Source organism: Chiloscyllium plagiosum, unplaced genomic scaffold, assembly GCF_037043375.1.
Source record: "Chiloscyllium plagiosum isolate Xiang-an unplaced genomic scaffold, Cpla_swu_hap1 HiC_scaffold_6, whole genome shotgun sequence".
Classification (NCBI taxonomy): Eukaryota; Metazoa; Chordata; class Chondrichthyes; order Orectolobiformes; family Hemiscylliidae; genus Chiloscyllium; species Chiloscyllium plagiosum.
This window is the reverse complement of record NW_028270144.1, coordinates 34697964-34707660: the sequence shown is the minus strand read 5'-3', so window position 1 is coordinate 34707660 and position 9697 is coordinate 34697964. Positions and strand designations below refer to the sequence as shown.

At 44.0% G+C, this 9697-nt stretch overlaps 1 long non-coding RNA gene across 1 annotated transcript in view; it reads right to left on the bottom strand.

Moving 5' to 3' along the window:
• Positions 1–1024: 1024 nt before the first annotated feature.
• The window catches only part of LOC148149741 (uncharacterized), a 461686-nt gene continuing 453013 nt past the window's right edge, over positions 1025–9697 (bottom strand). The window contains exon 5 of the long non-coding RNA XR_015757413.1: positions 1025–1128. This is a non-coding gene — a long non-coding RNA (uncharacterized LOC148149741). The remainder of the gene's footprint in view (positions 1129–9697) is intronic.

Sequence of the window (9697 nt, the reverse complement as noted above, 5' to 3'; positions counted from 1 at the left end):
CCTGACCAGTCTTCCCAACTCTCACTGCAGGTTGCCCTCCTTTCCAGTCTTGAATGTATGCTAATCTTACGTAAATCATCATATTCTGCACAAAATCTATGAAAACCTCTGATCCCTCCCATTAGCCAACATTTACATGTGTATCGCTGCAGCATTGGCAAACTTGTAGCTCTCATAGCCTCTTCCTTTAGTGGGCGGCATGGTGGCTCAATGGTTAACATTGCGGCCTCACAGCACCAGGGTCCCAACTTCGATTCCAGCCTCAGGCAACTGTCTGTGTGGAGTTTGCACATTCTCCCCGTGTCTGCGTGGGTTTCCTCTGGGTGCTCCGGTTTCCTCCCACAATCCAAAGATGTGCAGGTCAGGTGAATTGGCCATGCTAAATTGTCCAGAGCGTTAGGTGTTTTAGTCAGAGGGGGTTGAGTTACTCTTCAGAGGGTCGGTGTGGACTTGTTGGGCTGAAGGGCCTGTTTCCACACTGTAGGCAATCCACTCTGCATCACTCTTCCTTTGTGAATAACATCTGAGGTCTAGTATCTAGGGATCTGTGGTCCCTACCATTCATGCACATGCAGCTAATGTATCCTAAGCAAGACTGAAGGTGCTTTCCTAAAATAGAAAGTGTACCACTATTTTTGAGTGACAATTTCCTCAAACATTTCTGGAAGCTCCAAAAAATCCTGATGTCAATTAAATAAAAATGTGGTATATTATGTTACCGTTTTTATTGTGAGCATATTTCTTTCAGGAAATTTGCAAATATCACTAGAAAAATCTTACTCAGTAAACCTGTTAACAATTCAAATGTTGCTCCCATCACTAGCATTGGTTTTATACATTGATCTGTTCACACACAGCTAAAAAAAATATGCTTGTTTGTGCACACGCCTATGATTCTATGTGTATATGTGTTCAGAATAAAGCATCTGAAAATTGAGGTGACTGTAGCTGGTAAGTAAGCCCAAGTTTGGAGGCTGAAAGTAATTTAACTTCCTGCAATCTTCCATTAATCCTTTCATTCTGTTGAAAACCCAGTGTATAACAGGCCTTTTCAATACTTTCGTCTTCCAGCGGAAGGATGTGTACTTGAGGGCAGGAGATGCTTCAGCTGCCTTCATTAGCTATTTCCTATGAAAGAGCAAGGTCAGATTCAGAGTTCAACAGGCAAGGCACTATCACAGATTGACATGACATTTCTCTACATTCCCTTCATGGGCCTACAGGATGAGAGAGATTGATGGTCTTGAAAATGTGATGTTTTACCAAGTACATTAAAATGACTCTCTTTTCTGGATTCAATGGAAGTGCATGTGTCTGTGCAGAGTGACTGTGGGTTACTACATCTTTTATTCGAACAGTATCTCAGCTATGGCCACACTCTACTTTTGAACTTCTGGAACATCATGTGTAATGAAACCCAGAAAAAACAGTTCAACAAGTGCTGAAAAAACACACAACTGTCACATGTGATAAATCATGTCCACAAGAATCGTGAGAACTTGTCCTTGCGTCTCGTTTGAAGTATGATTGGCGAGCTGCCCATTGGCCTCTTGCTAACTGCAGTGGTGGAGGATGCAACAACCACGCATCAGTGGCACTACTTAAAGGCAGCCTTTACTTGAAAGCAACTTTCAAAAGGGAAATACATTTTGACTATTGCGTGTTTTAGCCCTCAGTTGTTGTTGTATTGTCTTGGTGATCGCTGGGAAACATTCTACAAAGGCACCTTGATTTTCTGGTCTTGCTTTGGAGGATTGGAGTGATGGCCAGTAGGGGGAGCTGCTCTTTGCAGCAGATTTGAGAAAGTGTCATCGGCAAATAATTTGATAAGGTCAAAAATCACATGACACCAGGTTACAGTCCAATGGGTTTATTTGAAAAAACTAGCTTTCGGAGTGTTCTCAAAAAAACCCATTCGACGATAACTTGGTGTCATGTAATTTTTGACCTTGTCCAACGCCATCACCTCCACAAAATACCTTGCTATCAGTGATCAGAAATACTAGATCAAATTGCCACAAAAATGTAAATAATCAGAAAGTTTCTAAGGTAAGACACCTAATTATATCCCTTTACTCACTGTTTGGCTATCTGTTAATTTGACAATCACAAGCTTTCCATCCCCTGCTTCTCTTCAATCTCTTCCAATTACAACACACCATTCTGAATCCCTTTCAGTTTCCGACTTAAGGCTCTGTGCGTACTAGTGTTTCATTGATTATTTCCCTCAAATGCTCTACATGTGGCATGTTTTCCACAGCACCCACATCATTCTAGCCTGATTTGAAAATCTATACAACCTTTCAACAGGCAACACATTATTTTGTTTGCTTTCTTTCTGTTAGAACAAACTGGTACACATTACCAAAGACAGGATAGGAGTGTAGGTGCAGATAGGGGATCAGAGCCTCTATATATTTTAAGCAAATTGATAAAAACTGCACTGAAACTCATGAGGCAGAGGATATTCAGGAGTATCATAACTGGTGAGGCTAGACGATATCCTCCGTATGGTATTTAGTCATCTTATCAACTTTCTAACTCTCTGTAACACATGGTTCATGAGAAAATGTCACTACTTTGAACAAACCCTCATCATATTCCCTCGTAATCTTGGTCATTAGCTGCTCTTATTCTTCACTTTCAAGGTCTATCATCGATAATTGATCTGACTACAAGAAAGGAAGACAGCAATCCTTTCAAAGGCATGCAGACACTTTATTTAATATACAGGAGTAATGACCGGCACTAACATGGTGGAGGAACTAATTCACTGACAGGGGAGAAAAGATTTTAACTCTATTGAAAAAGTTACTGATAGAGTGATAAAGTCATATGGCATGGAAACAGACTCATCGGTCCAACTAGAACATGCCATCCAGAATCCCAAACTAACCTAGTCCCACCTACCTGCCCTTGACCCATATCTCTCTAAACATTTTTATTCATGTACTTGTCTAAATGTCTTGTAACTGTACCCATATCCACCATTTCCTCTCGAAGTTCATTATATGTGGGGACCACTGTCTGTGTAAAAACATTGCCCCTCATTGCTTTTTAAATCTTTCTCCTCTCATCTTAAATATATTTCACTTGTCTTGAAATCTCCCACTCTAGACAAAAGGCACCTGATATTCAATTTATCTATCACACTCATGATTCTATAGACCCTTATAAGATCACCCCTCAACCTCCTATGCTCCTGTGAAAAAACTCTCAGCCTGTCCAGTATCTCCTGATAATTCAAACTCTCCATTCCCGGCAACAGCCTTCTGAACCCTCTCAAGCTTAATAATATCCTTCTTATAATAGGGCAACCACAACTGAACACAGTACTCCAGGAGAAGTCTCATCAATGTCCTGTACAACATCAACATAAGATCCCAACACCTGTATTCAAAGCTGAAAAATGTGTTGCTGGAAAAGCGCAGCAGGTCAGGCAGCATCAAAGGAGCAGGAGAATCGACGATTCGGGCATAAGCCCTTCTTCAGGAATGAGGAGGGTGTGCCAAGCAGGCTAAGATAAAAGGTGGGGAGGAGGGACTTGGGGGAGGGGCATTGGGAATGCGATAGGTGGAAGGAGGTTAAGGTGAGGGTGATAGGCCAGAGAGGGGTTGGGGGCGGAGAGGTCAGGAAGAAGATTGCAGGTCAAGAAGATGGTGCTGAGTCCGAGGGTTGGGACTGAGATAAGGTGGGGGGAGGGGAAATGAGGAAGCTGGAGAAATCTGCATTCATCCCTTGTGGTTGGAGGGTTCTTAAGTGGAAGATGAGGCGCTCTTCCTCCAGGCGTCGTGTTGCCATGGTCTGGCGATGGAGGAGGCCAAGGACCTGCATGTCCTTAGCGGAGTGGGAGGGGGAGTTAAAGTGTTCAGCCACAGGGCGGTTGGGTTGGTTGGTGCGGGTGTCCCAGAGGTGTTCTCTGAAACTTTCCGCAAGTAGGCGGCCTGTCTCCCCAATGTAGAGGAGGCCACATTGGGTGCAGTGGATGCAATAGATGATGTGTGTGGAGGTGCAGGTGAATTTGTGACGGATATGGAAGAATCACTTGGGGCCTTGGAGGGAAGTTAGGGGGGAGGTGTGGGCGCAAGTTTTGCATTTCTTGCGGTTGTAGGGAAGGTGCCGGGAGTGGAGGTTGGGTTGGTGGGGGGTGTGGACCTGACGAGGGAGTCACGGAGGGAGTGGTTTTTCCGGAACGGTGATAGGGTAGGGAAGGGAAATATATCCTTGGTGGTGGGGTCTGTTTGGAGGTGGCGGAAATGACGAAGGATGATACGATGTATCTGGAGGTTGGTGGGTAGTAGGTGAGGACCAGTGGGGTTCTGTCCTGGTGGCGAATGGAGGGGCGGGATTCAAGGGCGGAGGAGAGGGAATTGGAGGAGATAGCATCGTCAACCACGTCTGAGGGGAAATTGCGGTCTTTGAAGAAGGAGGCCATCTGGGTTGTTCGGTATTGGAATTGGTCCTTCTGGGAGCAGATGCGGCGGAGGTGAAGGAATTGGGAATATGGGATGGCGTTTTTACAGGGGGCAGGGTGGGAGGAGATGTAATCTAGGTAGCTGTGGGAGTCGGTCGGTTTGTAGTAAATGTCTGTGTTGAGTTGGTCGTCCGAGATAGAAATGGAGAGGTCTAGGAAGGGGAGGGAGGAGTCTGAGATGGTCCAGGTAAATTTGAGGTCGGGGTGGAAGGTGTTAGTAAAGTGGATGAACTGTTCAACCTCCTCGTGGGAGCACAAGGCAGCGCCGATACAGTCATCGATGTAGCGGAGGAAAAGGTGGGGGTTGGTACCAGTGTAGCTGCCTGTATTCAAAGGTTTGAGTAATGAAGGCACATGTGCTAAACACATTCATAGCCATCCTATCTATATGTGATTATGTTCTATTTTATGTAATGTTGATTTCAAAGTTCCAGAATGTCAAAGGAGCTTGATGGCTATGTACCAATCAGCTTACATTAAATTGAGCTTGCTAACCAAGCCAGATAGTATGAAGGAGTCCTGGTCTAACTTACAAGGCGGTCATTCAAGAGGTCATGAAAGCAACACTGTCAATCTTTGCAGTGAAGCTTGTGATTTTTCTCTGAGCTAATTGTAGCAGGCAATCCTCAATTGTGGACCATTTAATGACAAAGTGAATTACTTTGATGAAAGCTCATAGGAAGCAAATGAAATGCCAAGGTGTAGTCCTGAGTTTGTGGCATTGGAACCATGGCAAAGAAAGCAGCTCTGTTTATATTGCACTTTTCATGACCTGAGGATGATTCAAAACTCTTCACTGCCAATGAAGTACTTTTGAATTGCAATCATTTTTGTAGTATAGGGAACATAGCAATCAATTTGGGCACAGCAAGTTCTCACAAGCAGTAAGCTTATAGTGACTAGCTTATCGATTTTACTGGTAGTGACTGGGGACAAATATATGCTAGGAATCCTTGAAATCTCTTCTTCAAAATGATGCTATGTGTTTATTTACATTGACTTGAGAGGCCATTTGAGGCTTCCATTGATTGCCTCCAACAGATAACATGCCTCCAACATGGCAACAGTATCACATCAGTCAAGAGTTTGTGCTCAGGTATCTGAACTGGGTCTTGAAACCACTACTTTCAAATTCAGAAGTGAGAGTGCAATGTTCTGAGCCACAGCTGACAATATGGGAGGGATGGAGGGAGGGAAGAAGGTTGCCCTCCCTTTCTATTGCCAGCCCCACAACCAGTCCTCTTGTTGTGTCGGATAGGTAGCAGCCCAAGGCAGTGAGATGTTTCAGTCTTGAGCTCAGATTATCAAAGTCATGTTTCTTACTTGATTTCAGGTGCATAGAGGTTTCTGCATCTCCACAGAAACAGCCCTGATCTTTGTCTGCCAGGGCTAGTTTCATTGCACAGTGGGTGATGAGTCAAATGTCAGGGATCCCACCTGACCTTGTGGAGAGAAACCCTCCATGGAACTCACCAAAAATGGCAGCTTTCAGTTTGATTCAGCTGCGTGTTACAATTGTATTCCCAAATATTACCTCCTACGATTTGTGTATATCTGAGGGGATGGGGCATTAAAATGAACAAACATAGGACATCCACATTGTGGTTTGGCAGAATGGCTTTTCATCAGTCACAGGAATGTAATGAGGGAGGCTACTTCCAGGCAGGCATGTTGGACAACTAAATGTCACTGAGTCAACGTAACAATTGACACATCTGTGGCACAGTCAGGCCACAGAAGAGCACCTTACAAAATTCAGGGTTTTCGACCAATTTTACACCAGGAAAACAAGCAACCATGAACTGAATTTCGCCCCCAAACACTCTTAATTAGACTAATTGATTTTGTGTGATTCTTCATCCTGAATTAAATCCCATGGGTGCCACATGTAACATGATTTACTGCTTGAGAACAACTTTGTTTAAAAATTCCCCAAGGCAGTGAAAACGCAACATTTTGAGTAATCATAAATTAATTAATACAACAAATAGCTTGCCCTGCCCATGATCTCAATCCTGAGCGCTCTTTATAAATGCTTAGATTTTATCACACCACTGTAGTCCAGTAATTGTCAACTACAACTCCAGTCATAGTTAGAGCGATTGATGATGCAGATCAGAAATGAGAATGTAGAGATCATGACAAATGGCATATCACAGCTTTAGATTCATTAATTTAACATATATCCCATTAAATATGGTGCCACATAATAGCAAAGATTAAAAAGCACAGAATTCAGGGGAAAGTGACTGTATATAGCTAGAGCTTTGGCTTATAGAGTGAAAGGAGTGACAGGAAGTTTCTTATGAAAACTTTAATTAGGATTCAATTAGAGTATTGTCTACAGTTCAGTATGTTTTGTACAAAGAGTAGAAAAAATGAAAAATGTGCACCTTTTTCTGTGCATGTCTAACTAATTCAGACAATGGCTAGAGAAGACGGATTACTTTTACAAAATTCTGAATTTTCCAATGGGTGTTGGACATTGATATTGGGTAAGTGATCTGAGCATGCCCGTGACATCAGCCAATCTACCCAGCAACCTTCCAGGAGCTGACCATCCAATCAGTGGCCCACTGCTTTCGCCAAAGGCTCTCCAGAAGAGATGGGTACTGCAGGGCCAGAAGGGAAGTGTGAGGGTATCACAACATGGAGATGCCTCCCCTGAAGACATCAAATAAAGATACCCGAAAAAGCATAAACATTATGGTGGAGGGGAAACCTTTGTGTAAGAATATTGATAGGTGCAGCTTTCGCTCCTGTGATCCAATCATTAGAATATGAGGCCTATCGCTCTAAAGCATGCAACCAGCAGATCTCCTCTATTAAACTGGCACCCAGTGCAATTAGTATAGAGCTACTCAGGCAGCAGAAATATATTGAACTTGGGCTGAATCTTACACTGTTTTGACTAGATGTGATTTGAGTTGAATATTTTAGAAGGATTCTCATCACAAGGCCCAGTGAGATATCTCATCATATTTTACAAAACATGCCTTAGTAACTATCTACTCTGCCCTTTTGACATCCCTCTTGTCTGATTCAATCCCCATCTTATCACATGCTGTTGCTCAGAAGAACTTGCCAAAAGACAGGCATCATTTGTATCCGTCCATCTTTCAGAGGCCACTGTGCACCCAGACAATTGTTGGCAATTCAGTATTGTCTCTCGCTGACAGCATAATGGCCCAGCAACTACGATGTCTCACTGTCCATGGCACAGCCAACATGGCTGGCACTTCCTCACATATACAACTCCATATACAACATACAGCCCAGAGGACTCAACATTGAGTTCTAGAATTTCAAATAACCTCCCTCCTATCCCCCGACTCCCTTCCCAGCCCCTCCGCTCCATTCCACTCCTCCCTGCCACCAAACAGATTCGTTCCTCCCATTGACCAACTAGGTCATACCCACTACCTGTCTTCACCTATCCCACTTCACCACCCTGCCCCCACCACCTCTTTATCTGCAACTCCCCCTACACTCAATGAAGAAGGGTTACACCTGAAATGTTGACTTCTTCACCTCCTGATGCTGCTGGGCTTGCTGTGCTCCTCCAGCCTCCTGCCTGTATCCTATGAGTCCAAGGCCTTGGGCTGGTTTTTTTCCATGGAGTGCTTCTTGGGTGTTTTAGCACTGGGTCACATTCCCCCGACTAGCCATCTGATACGGGTGGTGTGTAACGTACAGCAGCTTACTTCTTGTGTCACGAGAGCTCAGGAGAATTTGACTCTCTTCTTCCAGTGGCTATATCCGTCATATCCATCTCTGATTCTCCATCAATAGTTGATGGAGAAGATGAACTGACAGGTTCCAGCAGCCTTTCCGTCTGTTGTGAGGGTGAGGCACATTTTGCTTTCCCACTGTTAGTGAATTTGAAGCTCCCATATGGTCCACATGCTTGTTCAGGATCGTCACACCTACCCAAACGTTATACGTCACTGGTCCAGTCGATCATGCCTCTTATTCATGCAGGGCTTTTTCTGTGATCCTTACACTAAAACTTCATTCCCCTGTATCAAACTCTCTCTCGCTTGGCGGAGTCTTACGTCTGGCATTGGCTTCCTGATGCCGTTTCACCCTCCCTGCCCACCATTCACAGGAAGATCAGACTAAACCCAGTGTGGAGTCTTCTACCCATTCACAACTCTTGCAGTTCTAATCATGTTTGCATTTGGAGTGGTGCTATAATCAAAGAAGAACCATGACAGCTTGGTATCCAGCGAGGCTGAAGGCTGTTCCTACAAGTCAGCCTTCAAAGTTTAGACTGCTCTTTCTGCTAGGCCATTGGATGATGGGTGGTATGGAGTTGTCTTTATATCTCAAGTCCCATTCGACTTTGTATTTGAGATAGAAGGAATTGTTCTTATATCTCAAATACTCAAATTCATTGCTGGTAAAGAACGGCTCGTTATCTGCAGCCAGCATATCTGGGAGTCTGTGTATTGAAAAAGATGCGTACAGTTTTCCCAGAGTCCGCTGAAAAATTGCACAGGCTGATGGTACCCCAAATAGCAGTCTCATATATCAGTACAAAACCTTATGGGTATAAATTGTAGCATAATTCTGGGAATCCTCATCCTAACACAATTGTCAGTAAGCTTGGCATATGTCCAGCTTCATGAAGAACAGCCCCCTATCAGTTGTGCGTGTAAATCCTCTATGAAAGGGGTTGGGTATATATCCAGCTGTAAAAATGATTTACCGTTTGTTGACAATCTCCTCAAGGAAGAACAACCCCTCGGGCTTTACAATCGGTACAATTGGTGCTGCCCAATCCACAAACTGGACTGGTTTGATGATTCTTTCACTTTCCAGTCTTCTAGTTTCCACCTCTACTTTTACCCGAAAGACAAATGGCACTGGGCAGGCCTTGCATAATTCTGGTCAACATGTGTGGTGAAAAATTATGTCCCAATACATGTGTGAATCTAACCGGAATGGAGGTGTTGCTTAGTCCCGTGTGAATCTTATTACACACCTCCCCGTGTGAATCTTCTTATCTGTATGTAACCAGAATGGAATGTGTTTTTTAGCCTTGCTCTGCTGTTCACATGAATGTTTATATCTGGAAAAGAGTATATCAGCTGGAAAAGTCTCCAGTTCGGTGAGTCTGCTCCGGGGTTACGTTTAACCGCCGAGCGTGGGTTGTTGGCAACCGCTCTACGAGAACTGACGGCTCCCAGTTCCGGTAACATGTAGAGTGAGTATAAGCCA